Source organism: Anomaloglossus baeobatrachus, unplaced genomic scaffold (genome assembly GCF_048569485.1).
Source record: "Anomaloglossus baeobatrachus isolate aAnoBae1 unplaced genomic scaffold, aAnoBae1.hap1 Scaffold_3285, whole genome shotgun sequence".
Taxonomy (NCBI): domain Eukaryota; kingdom Metazoa; phylum Chordata; class Amphibia; order Anura; family Aromobatidae; genus Anomaloglossus; species Anomaloglossus baeobatrachus.
In genome coordinates, this window is record NW_027442670.1 from 72,392 (window position 1) to 89,799 (window position 17,408).

Below are 17,408 nucleotides of genomic sequence, written 5' to 3' on the forward strand. Positions count from 1 at the left end.
ACGTCCCTGTCCATGCTTACTGGTCCAAGTATCGGTGGTGAAATGCACCCGTTCACACACAGAGTTTCTCAAGGAAGCGGTGATGTTGTGTGCGACATGCTGGTGTAGCGCGGGCACACCTTTCTTAGAGAAGTAGTGGCGACTAGGCATCTGGTACTGGGGCACAGCGACAGACATAAGGTCTCTAAAATCCTGTGTGTCCACTAGGCGGAAAGGCAGCATTTCGGTAGCCAACAGCTTACAGAGGGATAGAGTCAACCTCTTAGCTTTGTCATGGGTCGGAGGAAGTGGCCTTTTATTTGACCACATCTGAGGGACAGAGATCTGGCTGCTGTGTGTAGACGGTGTTGAGTAGGGTGTCCCTGGAAAAATGCAGGTTTGTGAGGAAAGTGCAGGCGGAGACATGATGTTGCCTTCATCCAACGTAGGTGCTATCGATGTCTGAGAGAGCTGTACACACTCACTTGTTTCCCCTTCCAAACCAACTGACGACCTACCAAGCAAACTGCCTGTTGCGGTTACAGTGGTGGAAGTTTTGCGTGGAAAAACAGGTGTGACAGCTGTCCCCACAGTCCTAGAAGATGAAGAGCGCGCGGATGCACTGGAAGGGGCGGGCGGTGGATGGTTCGCTCCGCTAGGCCGCATTGCAGCACAGTGAGCTTCCCACCGGGACCTATGATATTTATTCATGTGACGATTCATGGAAGAAGTTGTCAAACTGCTGAGGTTTTGACCTCTACTAAGAGAATCATGACAAATTTTACATATCACATGATTTGGGCGATCTTTTTCTATGTCAAAAAAGGAACAGGCTAGGCAAGGCTTAGAGGCCATGCGACCTGTTGATGCACCCCGAATAATGCTCATAGGCAGAGTGGTGGCTGAGGATGCAGTTGTAGACGTGCTACCAGTGCTCCGACTCTGTCCAGGAAGGCGCAAGGTAATTTCGTCGTCGGTTGCATCCTCCTCCACCGCCTCTGTTGACCTCCTCGAGTGCCTGACTGGGGGTTGACAGTAGGTGGGATCTAGAACTTCATCATCAATTGTTGTGTTTGCACTACCCTCCCCCTCAGACCGAGCCTCTTCTTGCCCTGACCGAATATTTAAGTTGTCATCCCAATCGGGTATCTGCGTCTCATCTTCATCAGTATGTTCCTCATTGCCTATAACCACAGTTGTTGGAAAGGCAGCATTTTGGTAGCCAACAGTTTGCATTTTATGAAAGTCAACCTCCAAGCCATGTCATGCCCTTCTAAAAGCATGTATAACACAGCGAGGGGACTCCAACCACAGTCTCCCTCGTTGCCACTCACTGGGCCACACACACCCCACTTGACTGGCATCGGTTGAGCTCCCTTTTGAAAAAGAAAAAGATGCTTTGCATGAAGCACTCTCAAAAATACGCGTGCCTTTCCCGTCCCCTGGCTGACCCAGGGGAAGAAAAGTCCTCTGAGAGCCATGACTTGTTCATCTTGGTTCTTTTAGAGACACAGCGAGGGGACTCCAACCACAGTCTCCCTCGTTGCCACTCACTGGGCCACACACACCCCACTTGACTGGCATCGGTTGAGCTCCCTTTTGAAAAAGAAAAAGATGCTTTGCATGAAGCACTCTCAAAAATACGCGTGCCTTTCCCGTCCCCTGGCTGACCCAGGGGAAGAAAAGTCCTCTGAGAGCCATGACTTGTTCATCTTGGTTCTTTTAGAGACACAGCGAGGGGACTCCAACCACAGTCTCCCTCGTTGCCACTCACTGGGCCACACACACCCCACTTGACTGGCATCGGTTGAGCTCCCTTTTGAAAAAGAAAAAGATGCTTTGCATGAAGCACTCTCAAAAATACGCGTGCCTTTCCCGTCCCCTGGCTGACCCAGGGGAAGAAAAGTCCTCTGAGAGCCATGACTTGTTCATCTTGGTTCTTTTAGAGACACAGCGAGGGGACTCCAACCACAGTCTCCCTCGTTGCCACTCACTGGGCCACACACACCCCACTTGACTGGCATCGGTTGAGCTCCCTTTTGAAAAAGAAAAAGATGCTTTGCATGAAGCACTCTCAAAAATACGCGTGCCTTTCCCGTCCCCTGGCTGACCCAGGGGAAGAAAAGTCCTCTGAGAGCCATGACTTGTTCATCTTGGTTCTTTTAGAGACACAGCGAGGGGACTCCAACCACAGTCTCCCTCGTTTCCACTCACTGGGCCACACACACCCCACTTGACTGGCATCGGTTGAGCTCCCTTTTGAAAAAGAAAAAGATGCTTTGCATGAAGCACTCTCAAAAATACGCGTGCCTTTCCCGTCCCCTGGCTGACCCAGGGGAAGAAAAGTCCTCTGAGAGCCATGACTTGTTCATCTTGGTTCTTTTAGAGACACAGCGAGGGGACTCCAACCACAGTCTCCCTCGTTTCCACTCACTGGGCCACACACACCCCACTTGACTGGCATCGGTTGAGCTCCCTTTTGAAAAAGAAAAAGATGCTTTGCATGAAGCACTCTCAAAAATACGCGTGCCTTTCCCGTCCCCTGGCTGACCCAGGGGAAGAAAAGTCCTCTGAGAGCCATGACTTGTTCATCTTGGTTCTTTTAGAGACACAGCGAGGGGACTCCAACCACAGTCTCCCTCGTTGCCACTCACTGGGCCACACACACCCCACTTGACTGGCATCGGTTGAGCTCCCTTTTGAAAAAGAAAAAGATGCTTTGCATGAAGCACTCTCAAAAATACGCGTGCCTTTCCCGTCCCCTGGCTGACCCAGGGGAAGAAAAGTCCTCTGAGAGCCATGACTTGTTCATCTTGGTTCTTTTAGAGACACAGCGAGGGGACTCCAACCACAGTCTCCCTCGTTGCCACTCACTGGGCCACACACACCCCACTTGACTGGCATCGGTTGAGCTCCCTTTTGAAAAAGAAAAAGATGCTTTGCATGAAGCACTCTCAAAAATACGCGTGCCTTTCCCGTCCCCTGGCTGACCCAGGGGAAGAAAAGTCCTCTGAGAGCCATGACTTGTTCATCTTGGTTCTTTTAGAGACACAGCGAGGGGACTCCAACCACAGTCTCCCTCGTTGCCACTCACTGGGCCACACACACCCCACTTGACTGGCATCGGTTGAGCTCCCTTTTGAAAAAGAAAAAGATGCTTTGCATGAAGCACTCTCAAAAATACGCGTGCCTTTCCCGTCCCCTGGCTGACCCAGGGGAAGAAAAGTCCTCTGAGAGCCATGACTTGTTCATCTTGGTTCTTTTAGAGACACAGCGAGGGGACTCCAACCACAGTCTCCCTCGTTGCCACTCACTGGGCCACACACACCCCACTTGACTGGCATCGGTTGAGCTCCCTTTTGAAAAAGAAAAAGATGCTTTGCATGAAGCACTCTCAAAAATACGCGTGCCTTTCCCGTCCCCTGGCTGACCCAGGGGAAGAAAAGTCCTCTGAGAGCCATGACTTGTTCATCTTGGTTCTTTTAGAGACACAGCGAGGGGACTCCAACCACAGTCTCCCTCGTTGCCACTCACTGGGCCACACACACCCCACTTGACTGGCATCGGTTGAGCTCCCTTTTGAAAAAGAAAAAGATGCTTTGCATGAAGCACTCTCAAAAATACGCGTGCCTTTCCCGTCCCCTGGCTGACCCAGGGGAAGAAAAGTCCTCTGAGAGCCATGACTTGTTCATCTTGGTTCTTTTAGAGACACAGCGAGGGGACTCCAACCACAGTCTCCCTCGTTGCCACTCACTGGGCCACACACACCCCACTTGACTGGCATCGGTTGAGCTCCCTTTTGAAAAAGAAAAAGATGCTTTGCATGAAGCACTCTCAAAAATACGCGTGCCTTTCCCGTCCCCTGGCTGACCCAGGGGAAGAAAAGTCCTCTGAGAGCCATGACTTGTTCATCTTGGTTCTTTTAGAGACACAGCGAGGGGACTCCAACCACAGTCTCCCTCGTTGCCACTCACTGGGCCACACACACCCCACTTGACTGGCATCGGTTGAGCTCCCTTTTGAAAAAGAAAAAGATGCTTTGCATGAAGCACTCTCAAAAATACGCGTGCCTTTCCCGTCCCCTGGCTGACCCAGGGGAAGAAAAGTCCTCTGAGAGCCATGACTTGTTCATCTTGGTTCTTTTAGAGACACAGCGAGGGGACTCCAACCACAGTCTCCCTCGTTGCCACTCACTGGGCCACACACACCCCACTTGACTGGCATCGGTTGAGCTCCCTTTTGAAAAAGAAAAAGATGCTTTGCATGAAGCACTCTCAAAAATACGCGTGCCTTTCCCGTCCCCTGGCTGACCCAGGGGAAGAAAAGTCCTCTGAGAGCCATGACTTGTTCATCTTGGTTCTTTTAGAGACACAGCGAGGGGACTCCAACCACAGTCTCCCTCGTTGCCACTCACTGGGCCACACACACCCCACTTGACTGGCATCGGTTGAGCTCCCTTTTGAAAAAGAAAAAGATGCTTTGCATGAAGCACTCTCAAAAATACGCGTGCCTTTCCCGTCCCCTGGCTGACCCAGGGGAAGAAAAGTCCTCTGAGAGCCATGACTTGTTCATCTTGGTTCTTTTAGAGACACAGCGAGGGGACTCCAACCACAGTCTCCCTCGTTTCCACTCACTGGGCCACACACACCCCACTTGACTGGCATCGGTTGAGCTCCCTTTTGAAAAAGAAAAAGATGCTTTGCATGAAGCACTCTCAAAAATACGCGTGCCTTTCCCGTCCCCTGGCTGACCCAGGGGAAGAAAAGTCCTCTGAGAGCCATGACTTGTTCATCTTGGTTCTTTTAGAGACACAGCGAGGGGACTCCAACCACAGTCTCCCTCGTTTCCACTCACTGGGCCACACACACCCCACTTGACTGGCATCGGTTGAGCTCCCTTTTGAAAAAGAAAAAGATGCTTTGCATGAAGCACTCTCAAAAATACGCGTGCCTTTCCCGTCCCCTGGCTGACCCAGGGGAAGAAAAGTCCTCTGAGAGCCATGACTTGTTCATCTTGGTTCTTTTAGAGACACAGCGAGGGGACTCCAACCACAGTCTCCCTCGTTGCCACTCACTGGGCCACACACACCCCACTTGACTGGCATCGGTTGAGCTCCCTTTTGAAAAAGAAAAAGATGCTTTGCATGAAGCACTCTCAAAAATACGCGTGCCTTTCCCGTCCCCTGGCTGACCCAGGGGAAGAAAAGTCCTCTGAGAGCCATGACTTGTTCATCTTGGTTCTTTTAGAGACACAGCGAGGGGACTCCAACCACAGTCTCCCTCGTTGCCACTCACTGGGCCACACACACCCCACTTGACTGGCATCGGTTGAGCTCCCTTTTGAAAAAGAAAAAGATGCTTTGCATGAAGCACTCTCAAAAATACGCGTGCCTTTCCCGTCCCCTGGCTGACCCAGGGGAAGAAAAGTCCTCTGAGAGCCATGACTTGTTCATCTTGGTTCTTTTAGAGACACAGCGAGGGGACTCCAACCACAGTCTCCCTCGTTGCCACTCACTGGGCCACACACACCCCACTTGACTGGCATCGGTTGAGCTCCCTTTTGAAAAAGAAAAAGATGCTTTGCATGAAGCACTCTCAAAAATACGCGTGCCTTTCCCGTCCCCTGGCTGACCCAGGGGAAGAAAAGTCCTCTGAGAGCCATGACTTGTTCATCTTGGTTCTTTTAGAGACACAGCGAGGGGACTCCAACCACAGTCTCCCTCGTTTCCACTCACTGGGCCACACACACCCCACTTGACTGGCATCGGTTGAGCTCCCTTTTGAAAAAGAAAAAGATGCTTTGCATGAAGCACTCTCAAAAATACGCGTGCCTTTCCCGTCCCCTGGCTGACCCAGGGGAAGAAAAGTCCTCTGAGAGCCATGACTTGTTCATCTTGGTTCTTTTAGAGACACAGCGAGGGGACTCCAACCACAGTCTCCCTCGTTTCCACTCACTGGGCCACACACACCCCACTTGACTGGCATCGGTTGAGCTCCCTTTTGAAAAAGAAAAAGATGCTTTGCATGAAGCACTCTCAAAAATACGCGTGCCTTTCCCGTCCCCTGGCTGACCCAGGGGAAGAAAAGTCCTCTGAGAGCCATGACTTGTTCATCTTGGTTCTTTTAGAGACACAGCGAGGGGACTCCAACCACAGTCTCCCTCGTTGCCACTCACTGGGCCACACACACCCCACTTGACTGGCATCGGTTGAGCTCCCTTTTGAAAAAGAAAAAGATGCTTTGCATGAAGCACTCTCAAAAATACGCGTGCCTTTCCCGTCCCCTGGCTGACCCAGGGGAAGAAAAGTCCTCTGAGAGCCATGACTTGTTCATCTTGGTTCTTTTAAAGACACAGCGAGGGGACTCCAACCACAGTCTCCCTCGTTGCCACTCACTGGGCCACACACACCCCACTTGACTGGCATCGGTTGAGCTCCCTTTTGAAAAAGAAAAAGATGCTTTGCATGAAGCACTCTCAAAAATACGCGTGCCTTTCCCGTCCCCTGGCTGACCCAGGGGAAGAAAAGTCCTCTGAGAGCCATGACTTGTTCATCTTGGTTCTTTTAGAGACACAGCGAGGGGACTCCAACCACAGTCTCCCTCGTTGCCACTCACTGGGCCACACACACCCCACTTGACTGGCATCGGTTGAGCTCCCTTTTGAAAAAGAAAAAGATGCTTTGCATGAAGCACTCTCAAAAATACGCGTGCCTTTCCCGTCCCCTGGCTGACCCAGGGGAAGAAAAGTCCTCTGAGAGCCATGACTTGTTCATCTTGGTTCTTTTAGAGACACAGCGAGGGGACTCCAACCACAGTCTCCCTCGTTGCCACTCACTGGGCCACACACACCCCACTTGACTGGCATCGGTTGAGCTCCCTTTTGAAAAAGAAAAAGATGCTTTGCATGAAGCACTCTCAAAAATACGCGTGCCTTTCCCGTCCCCTGGCTGACCCAGGGGAAGAAAAGTCCTCTGAGAGCCATGACTTGTTCATCTTGGTTCTTTTAGAGACACAGCGAGGGGACTCCAACCACAGTCTCCCTCGTTGCCACTCACTGGGCCACACACACCCCACTTGACTGGCATCGGTTGAGCTCCCTTTTGAAAAAGAAAAAGATGCTTTGCATGAAGCACTCTCAAAAATACGCGTGCCTTTCCCGTCCCCTGGCTGACCCAGGGGAAGAAAAGTCCTCTGAGAGCCATGACTTGTTCATCTTGGTTCTTTTAGAGACACAGCGAGGGGACTCCAACCACAGTCTCCCTCGTTGCCACTCACTGGGCCACACACACCCCACTTGACTGGCATCGGTTGAGCTCCCTTTTGAAAAAGAAAAAGATGCTTTGCATGAAGCACTCTCAAAAATACGCGTGCCTTTCCCGTCCCCTGGCTGACCCAGGGGAAGAAAAGTCCTCTGAGAGCCATGACTTGTTCATCTTGGTTCTTTTAGAGACACAGCGAGGGGACTTCAACCACAGTCTCCCTCGTTGCCACTCACTGGGCCACACACACCCCACTTGACTGGCATCGGTTGAGCTCCCTTTTGAAAAAGAAAAAGATGCTTTGCATGAAGCACTCTCAAAAATACGCGTGCCTTTCCCGTCCCCTGGCTGACCCAGGGGAAGAAAAGTCCTCTGAGAGCCATGACTTGTTCATCTTGGTTCTTTTAGAGACACAGCGAGGGGACTCCAACCACAGTCTCCCTCGTTTCCACTCACTGGGCCACACACACCCCACTTGACTGGCATCGGTTGAGCTCCCTTTTGAAAAAGAAAAAGATGCTTTGCATGAAGCACTCTCAAAAATACGCGTGCCTTTCCCGTCCCCTGGCTGACCCAGGGGAAGAAAAGTCCTCTGAGAGCCATGACTTGTTCATCTTGGTTCTTTTAGAGACACAGCGAGGGGACTCCAACCACAGTCTCCCTCGTTGCCACTCACTGGGCCACACACACCCCACTTGACTGGCATCGGTTGAGCTCCCTTTTGAAAAAGAAAAAGATGCTTTGCATGAAGCACTCTCAAAAATACGCGTGCCTTTCCCGTCCCCTGGCTGACCCAGGGGAAGAAAAGTCCTCTGAGAGCCATGACTTGTTCATCTTGGTTCTTTTAGAGACACAGCGAGGGGACTCCAACCACAGTCTCCCTCGTTTCCACTCACTGGGCCACACACACCCCACTTGACTGGCATCGGTTGAGCTCCCTTTTGAAAAAGAAAAAGATGCTTTGCATGAAGCACTCTCAAAAATACGCGTGCCTTTCCCGTCCCCTGGCTGACCCAGGGGAAGAAAAGTCCTCTGAGAGCCATGACTTGTTCATCTTGGTTCTTTTAGAGACACAGCGAGGGGACTCCAACCACAGTCTCCCTCGTTTCCACTCACTGGGCCACACACACCCCACTTGACTGGCATCGGTTGAGCTCCCTTTTGAAAAAGAAAAAGATGCTTTGCATGAAGCACTCTCAAAAATACGCGTGCCTTTCCCGTCCCCTGGCTGACCCAGGGGAAGAAAAGTCCTCTGAGAGCCATGACTTGTTCATCTTGGTTCTTTTAGAGACACAGCGAGGGGACTCCAACCACAGTCTCCCTCGTTTCCACTCACTGGGCCACACACACCCCACTTGACTGGCATCGGTTGAGCTCCCTTTTGAAAAAGAAAAAGATGCTTTGCATGAAGCACTCTCAAAAATACGCGTGCCTTTCCCGTCCCCTGGCTGACCCAGGGGAAGAAAAGTCCTCTGAGAGCCATGTCCACATTGTCAGTGGACAGACACGTGTGCTTATCTGCCAGCAGACCCACAGCAGCACTGAAGACAGGTTCCGAGAGAACGCTGGCTGCAGGACACGACAAGATCCCCAAGACGTACGTGGCGAGCTCAGGCAATTTATCAAGATTGGAAGCCAAGAATGAGCAGGGCTCAAGTTGCACATTAATGGAATCGATGTTTCCTTGCATATACTCATATATCTGTGTGTCCTCCTCTTTTTCCTTGTCCAGCTGTTTTGTTTTCGCATGAGTATATGTCCTTGTCACTTTCCAATGTGTTTGAGTTGTTTGTCACCTTTAGGACACCTTTGAGGGTGTTTTCTAGGTGTTTTTCTGTGTTTGTGATTGCCTGCCATTGTTTCCTATTGGCTCGAGTTCGGTTCGTCGAACGTTCGACGAACCGAACTCGAACGGGAGGTCCGTTCGGCGAACCAACCTCGAGCCGAACCGCGACCGGTTCGCTCATCTCTAGTCATGATAACACTTGTACCATCTTTTCATGTAGATTCCACCTACAATTATTTACCGATTCCAGTTCTGAAGTAGGCTTTCATGATCTACTCACTAGAATTCTCAAGTGCATAAGGTACTGAGACATATACATGTTCACACCATTATAAAGAACAAAGTATAAACATTGAGGTTTTTCTCACACCCATGTTCCTGTGTTCTTTGATATGATATGTGTTCATTTCCTTCACTATATAGGATTGCAAGTTTTCCATTTGTACCTTAATGGCAATGACGCTATACAATTGAACACATATCATCCTGTTATCCATATAGGTGTGTATTTACCTGCTTGACTATTTTTGGTTGTTTGATCCAGAATGTTTCTCCAGATAGGTCATGTGGAAATTTTCTTTCCTCAGTACAAATGTTTTCACTATGGCTTTGGAAAAATTTTTTGTATGTGCATCATGGTCATTTGACCCATTGTACTCTCAAGTAGCAATATATTGTACTGTTATGTTGTACTATGTACTAATTACGTGTTTATATGGTTTTGTAACCCTTTATGATCTTAGATAACTTTATCCTTGATAAAGACCTAAAAACAAGGTCGAAACGTTGGATGAATTATCCTTTTGCACAAATAAAGAATTTTCAGCATTCCAAGAGTTCTTTTCTTACGTTATTGATCACTATAGTGTGCCAGAGCTATTTCTATTGAATTGACTCTTATTTTTTCTGAGCACCTGCTATATACACAGTGACCCAGACATATTCAAGTTTCATTCAGAAGGCAGAGGGAAGCCTTAGCAGCTGAGCCTATATCTTGGCTTGTGAGCATTAGAACAGGCCGGCGATTACAGGGTAACATGAAAAATGTCCAGCTTGCATTATGACTAGAACATGACAATATCCTTTTAAGTACTAACCTATGATGCGTTCCTAAGCAGTTGATGTTATATGTTCTACATTTCATTTTCTGCATACTTTACAAGTAGTAGAATTTGCTTTGATATAGGCAACTGGATTTTCACAATGAAAAGGCAAAGGATAACGCCCGAAAAAGACGCCATACATTATGTCAGTGCCATCACTGACAAACCTGGATTGACCATGAAATACATCAATCCCCTTAAAGGTGAGTTAAAACAAGTTTTAACTAAATTGCCTTAATATTGTCATGCATTAGAATGACTGTCTTAGGTAATGATAAATATTTTCTACAGGAAGAGGAGTGTTTGCTGAAACTGAAATCGAAAAAGGGAGTTTTGTTGCAGAATATCGAGGCGAGCTCACGTATGCACTTACGATGGTAGACAACTACTCGAGATTTATGGTTGTGGTACAAGTCAAAGATCTAATGGCCCATACTGCAGCGAAGGTCTTCCAAGCACACTTATGCAGACCTCATGGCTACTCAGAGAGAGTCCTCACAGATCAAGGCACAGCCTTTGAAGCGGAAATCTTCAAGGACTTCTGCAGCTTTTACCGATGCAGGAAGATGCGCACTACACCCTACCATGCTCAAACCAATGGTTATCAACCTGCTCAGGACTTTACCCCATATTCCAGATGTGGCCTTACAAGTGATTTATAGAGGGGTAACAATACGTTGGGATCACCGGATCTAATCTCCCTTTTTATACACCCTAAAATCTTGTTTGCTTTAGAATAAACAATAACATCATAAAGGTATAGCAGTACCGTTTCAAAGTTTCGGTGTCCCAAGCAGCATTCCATCAGCCTCTGGAAGGTTCCTGGCAAATTGCACAGCTCGAAGGGCATGCTTTTGAACTCGCAGAGACCCATCGGGGTGGCAAAGGCGGTCTTCTCCCGGTCTGCCTCAGCAACGGACACTTGCCAATAGCGACTAGTGAGATCAAGGGTAGAAAAATAATTTGCAGTTCTCAATGCAGCTAGCTATTCCTCAATACAGGGGAGTGGTGCTGTCCTTCTTCTTTAACAGGACCAACGGAGCTGCCCAGAGGCTACAACTGTCACGGATAACCCCAGCCTCCTTCATGTTGCTCAACATGTCCTTGGTACACTGGTAATGTGCAGGTAGTTTTGGCTTATATCTCTCTTTGATGGGTGGGTGTGCACTTGTGGGGATGTAGTGTTTGACCCCTTTTATTCTTCAAAAGTCTAGCGGATGTTTGCTGAAGACTTGCTCGTATTCTTGCACTAGCCTGTAGACCCCCTTCTTGTGATGTGAAGGTGTGGAGTCAGTGCCTACGTGTAATTCCTTACACCACTCCTCTGGCTGACTTGGTGAGCTGTCACTGAATGGGTGGGCTGAAGCAATGGTGGATGCTGCTGTTTGGATAGCATGTGTATCTACTGAGAACAGCTTATCAATGGTGGCAAATCGGAGCAGCTTAATCTCTTGCTCTCCGCAGTTCAACACTCTCATGGGCACTCTTCCCTTCCATATTAATGAATAAAACTATGATGTAAATAGCATATAGATACCCCACAAATGCAGATAAAAGTAGGTTATGGGAAAAGGGGGAAGAGAGAAACAGGAAAATAGTGGAATAAAGTATACCTTCCAGGTGGGAGAGGAAATGGCAGCACAGCCAGTGGAGGTGAAGCAAGGGGAGCCTGCAACTAAAGAGTTGAGAGCGTTATCACATGGTGACTGAGCCTGATTGTAACAGGAGCATAGAGGTGCCGATCCTGTCTTACCTGTGTTGGTGTAGAAGTGGGTGTCCTGTGGTGGAGTCAGCTATGTGCAGTGGTGGCCGTGGGTTCTTTTATGTGCGACCGTAGTAATAGCTGCGCCCACTTCCTGTATGGGAGTGGAATGCAGTGAGGGTAATGGAACGCACGCCTGCGCATTTGTGTTTAACGTCGCGCATGTGCAGAACGGAGAAAAGGCTGCGCTCACTTCCTAATGAAAGGGAGTGAGACGCATCTGGGAAGGGAAGGGAAAAGATTAGGGTTTGGGGATGATGAAAGGGCTTTCTACGGGCAAGGATGGCAAAGGGTGGCAGTGACGGAAAGTCAGGCAGCCTGTCCTGTCCTGTCCTGTCCGTCCGTCTTTTTGTATCATGAATTGGAAAGACTGCAAGGGGGAGGGGAGGTGCTTGTGTCCAAAAGGAGGAGTTATTCAGATTCATTGCAGTGGGCGGCGGCTGCAAAAAGCACCATTCTTCTTGTTTTTGCTCTGCAAAACAGCCTTTTCAAGGGTTGGCTTGGGTGACAAAATGTCTTCTGTAGGCGTGGGTTTGTCTCCCTCTCCCTAAGATGTGTCCGGTATAGGCCAGGGTGCCACTCAAGGCCGTAACCAATTCGGGTTATAGCTTCTCGGCCTTTTGGCTAAGATCAAGTGTAGTTTCGGAGGACGCTACCTTGGTCGGTACTGGAAGGTGCCTGGGATTGCACGTCTGCCGGCCTTGAGGAAGTGTGTGCGCCTTCTGGTGACACATAGCCCTCTTGTGCCTGGACGGTTCCCAGGCAACGGGAGGCGATCACCTTTGTTATTTTGAAGTCCTACTGATAAACAGAAAAAAAAAAAAATTAAATCTGTTCTTATCAGTTTAATATCTGATACGTCCCCTCTCTGGGGACCATATATTAAATGGATTTTTAGAACAAGGAGATGGAAAAAATCTTGCTCTGTCCACTCCACGCATTGACCTGGTATTGCAGTACCTCCAGGACCGGTGCACCCCTTCTTAACCCAGTTTCCAAAAGCAGAACTCAATTCACCTGATTCAAATGAGCCCCATTAGTGAATTGAAAGAAAGCAAAAACTTTATATGCACCTCAATTTGGCCAATTCACTTTTCACACTTTCACCCTTTTTTTTATCTTTCACACCTTTTACTTGCTTTATTGATGCAAAAAGCTGTGCCAAATAGCAAACTCATCTCCACTCAACTTGACCAACTCTGCTATGTCCCGTGCAGTATCTTATTCTCAGTCTTATCTAGATCATTTGCAATTGAATAGAATAGATCCCTTTTGGCTGCTTATGACTGTGTAAAATATGTAGCTTTACTGGGCTGGGATGAGAGAATCCATTGAAGCATGGTGTAGGGATTGTGGTTCCTGTGTGCTAAGAAGAGAGGCTGGCACCAGCCAGAAAGCCCCATTGCAGCCAATAATCACTTAATAACTTTTTCAACTTGTCATCATATGGGAGGCCTTCCATTCCTTGTAGTAGTCTAGTTGCCCACCTTTGAACTGACTCTAACTTCTGAATGTCCTTATTAAAATGTGGAGCCCAAAACTGGTTCCCATATTCCAGATGTAGCCTTACAAGTGATTTATAGAGGTGTAACAATACGTTGGGATCACGGGATCTAATCTCCCTTTTTATACACCCTAAAATCTTGTCCCAAGCAGCATTCCATCAGCCTCTGGAAGGTTCCTGGCGCATTGCACAGCTCGAAGGGCATGCTTTTGAACTCGCAGAGACCCATAGGGGTGGCGAAGGCGGTCTTCTCCCGGTCTGCCTCAGCAACGGACACTTGCCAATAGTGACTAGTGAGATCAAGGGTAGAAAAATAATTTGCAGTTCTCAATGCAGCTAGCGATTCCTCAATACGGGGAATGGTGCCGTCCTTCTTTTTTAACAGGATCAACAGAGCTGCCCAAAGGCTACAACTGTCACGGATAACCCCAGCCGCCTTCATGTTGCTCAACATGTCCTTGGTACACTGGCAATGTGAAGGTGGTATTGGCTTATAGCTCTCTTTGATGGGTGGGTGTGCACCTGTGGGGATGTGGTGGTGGACCCCTTTTATTCCCCCAAAATCTAGCGGGCTTCCCACCGGTAACCCGCTCCCCAGCTTGGATGGATGCTGAGGGAGCCCCTTTTGCCCGCAGGCTCTGGCCCTGGGAACTGTAGCCTTGGCGGTGACTGTGCTTCCCTCTACGGTGTGAGCTGTTGCCTTCAATCGGGTCTTGACTGCTGGGAAACCCTGGAGGTTCCTGTCGCTAACGGATTTGACCGGTTTTACGGCGACTCCTAGCCTGGTCGGGGTCCGTAGGCCCTGCCGGATGGTGCTGGCTTCTCTTCACTCCCCGATCTGGTACCGGCGGGCCACCGCCCATCCCCGGTCCGTACGGTTCACTCCAATCAGCCTCTCCTGCAGAAGGTCACCACCGTCTGCCAACCTTGCTGAGTGCCCGGGCCACACACACGGACACGGTCAGTCTCCTCTCCTCTTCACTTCTCTAACTCCAAAACTGATCTCTAATCTGACTCCTTTTCCCGCCTCCAGGACTGTGAACTCCTCGGTGGGTGGGATCAACCGCCTGGCCCACCCCCTGGTGTGGACATCAGCCCCTGGAGGAAGGCAACTAGGATTTGTGTTTAGCTTCGGTGTGCCTAGCCGGAGTGTAGAGCGTGTTGGTGTAGTACCTGTGACGACCTGGCTTGTCCAGGGCGCCACATTCCCCTATAGTAAAATGCAGACCGTCCGCGGGCTGCCCGTCCATCACCGGTTTTATTTTCACAACTGAAAAAGAATAAAACGGTAAAACATGTAAAAGCATCATAAACATTTTACAACGGTACAGCTTCCGCTCTTCTCCCACCCAAACAACCTGGCCCTGATGCTGCCCCTAAGAAGCGGGCAGCACCCCTTGACCCCAGTCCAGCACCAAGTTGCCCGAGCGGGTTCTGTCTCTTTCAGGGGGCCCACGTCCAAGGGGACCCCTGAACCCCCGGAGGATCGCCACCGGTTACGGTAGTGGCGGGCCTAGGCCATCCCTTTCCTCCAGGCCCATCCTCCCAAATCAGCCTCTCCGGAGGCGGTAACGGTGTCAAGCCAACAAACATTTTTATTTACATTGCACTAAGTTTGTGGTTGCCCTGCAAGTTCTCGGGCTTGTCCGTAAGCAGTTCCTTACGCAATGGTTGCACAGTCCCTACGGGGACAACAGTTGCCGGCAACGGCCGGTTTAATCACGGTTCAATCAGGTAAACTTCTTTGGTTGATCATCTTTACTTATCATTTAAAACTTTCAAACTGGTACACTCAACACATAAAGCCCCCCCCTTTTAAAGAGTAGTTTCCCTGTACCTAAGTGGGGGTCTACCTAGGTTGGGGCGAGTGGACCTTCGGGATCCGGTGTCAGTGGTGACAGGCAGTGGGGCAGAGGGAACAGTCAGTTCCTCCTCCCTGCTATCATGTGGGGCAGGCGGAGGCGTAGGGGAGCTGGGTACAGGTACATCCCTGGGCACTGGCTCGCGGTTAACCGTTTCCATCATTTCTTCATCCACGGGTTGTGGGAACAGTATCACTGGAAGGATCACCGCACCGTTCTGTGTAGGCCAGTCTGCTGGAAAATCACCCATCATGGTGTGGATTAACTCTTTTTCCTTCTCCACTGGACTGGGAACTGGAGCCTCATCCGCTACTCTCAATGCTGGTGGGCACTTCTTCAGGTGGTCTCGGGAAACCGTGGCCAAAGTCCCCCCCTGGTCACGGCTGATCTGGTAGGCCTTCCCATTCTCCCATCCTGTGGGCTGGACTACATACGGGGTTTTTTCCCATTGATCATCCAGCTTGTGGGCCCTTCTTTTCCGCTTCAGCACTACATCCCCAGGTTGGAAGGAACCGGCAGGCGCCTTCTTGTTGAAGCACTGCTCCTGTTGTCCCCGACTCCGGCACAAGTTCTTTTCAACATACTCCTGGACCTGTCGGTACTGTGTCCTCCGCCGAGTGTCCCATTCAGCTGTCGACAGGAGTGCTTCTGAAGCTTCCAAGCCCATTTCCAGATCCACTGGTAGCCGGCCGGGACGAGCTCTCATCAGGTATGCTGGAGTGCATTTCGTAGAGCTGGAAGGGATGTTGTTGTACATATCGACCAGGTCAGGTAGATTCTCCAGCCACAGGTTCCGCTCTTCCAGTGGTAACGTCTTGAGGAGGCCCAGGACCAAGTGGTTCATCTTTTCACAAATGCCATTGGTTTGGGCGTGGTAAGGCGTGGTCCGGATTTTCTTGCAGCCGTACAACTGGCAGAATTCCTGGAATACCTCTGCTTCAAAGGCCGGACCCTGGTCGGTAAGCACCCTCTCCGGGTACCAATGCGGTCAACAGAAATAAGCCTGGAAAGCCTTAGCAGCGGTGCGGCCGGTTAAGTCCTTAACTGGGACAACCACCAGGAACCTCGAGTAGTGGTCTACGATGGTCAGAGCGTAGGTGTACCCACTTCGGCTGGGGGTGAGCTTTACATGGTCAAGGGCAACCAGCTCCAGCGGTTGGTGTGTAATGATCGGGTGTAGGGGTGCCTTCTGGCTGGCCTCGTCCTTCCTTCTCAATGCGCAAGGGCCACATTCTCGGCACCAGGCCTCCACAGATTCCCGCATTCCACTCCAATAGAACCGCTCTCTTAACAACATCTCTAGCTTCTTCCACCCGAAGTGCACTGCACCATCATGGTATGCTTGCAGGACGGTGGGCACGTTAGCCTGGGGAATCACCAGCTGGCGGATCTTCTCGTGAGTCTTTGGATTAATCAGCTCGCGATACAACTTCCCCTGGTGTTGGTATAGCCGGGTCCATTCTTGCCACAGACGTTGGGCTTCGGCAGGGGCAGCAGGGTCTATCCCAGCAGAACCCTGTTCCACTAGAGTCTTGACCAGGCGGACAGCAGGTGCCTGGTCCTGAGCTTCCTGCCAGTCCTGTCGGGGCAGCGGATCCAGGTTCACCCGTTGTTGGTAGACGTGCACCTTCTCAGTGAATGGCCGGTGAAATGCAGGCAACTCGATCTCTTCGAGGTCATCATCCTCTGGCCCCTCTTCCGACAGGTGGGGCATCCGGGAGAGTGCATTGGCATTGACGTTGGTACGGCCGGCCCGGTACTTGATGGTGAAATCGTAGTTGGCTAACCTGGTCACCCACCGCTGCTCCAACGCGCCCAGCTTGGCCGTATCTAGATGGGTCAGCAGGTTATTGTCTGTGTACGCGGTGAACTTGGCTGCTGCCAGGTAATGGCGGAACCGCTCGGTGATAGCCCACACCAGTGCCAAGAGCTCAAGCTTGAAGGAGATGTAGTTCTCAGGCGGCTGTAGTCAGGGTACGCTAGGATTTCCTCTCCGGTCAGGGCTGTTCTCAGCTGGCGGAAGGATTCCTCATGCTTTTCTTCCCACACCAATGGGGCTACTAGGGATCTACCACCCTTGGTCTGTCCTACGAGGAGGTCTTGCATGGGGGCAGCCATCTTTGTGTACCCCTTAATGAAGCGACGGTAATATCC

The 17,408-nt window shown here is 50.2% G+C and overlaps 1 pseudogene; it reads left to right on the top strand.

The window, feature by feature from the left end:
• The first annotated feature begins 12,663 nt into the window (after window positions 1-12,663).
• Window positions 12,664-12,870, top strand: LOC142270520 (U2 spliceosomal RNA; annotated as a pseudogene).
• The last annotated feature ends 4,538 nt before the right edge of the window (window positions 12,871-17,408 follow it).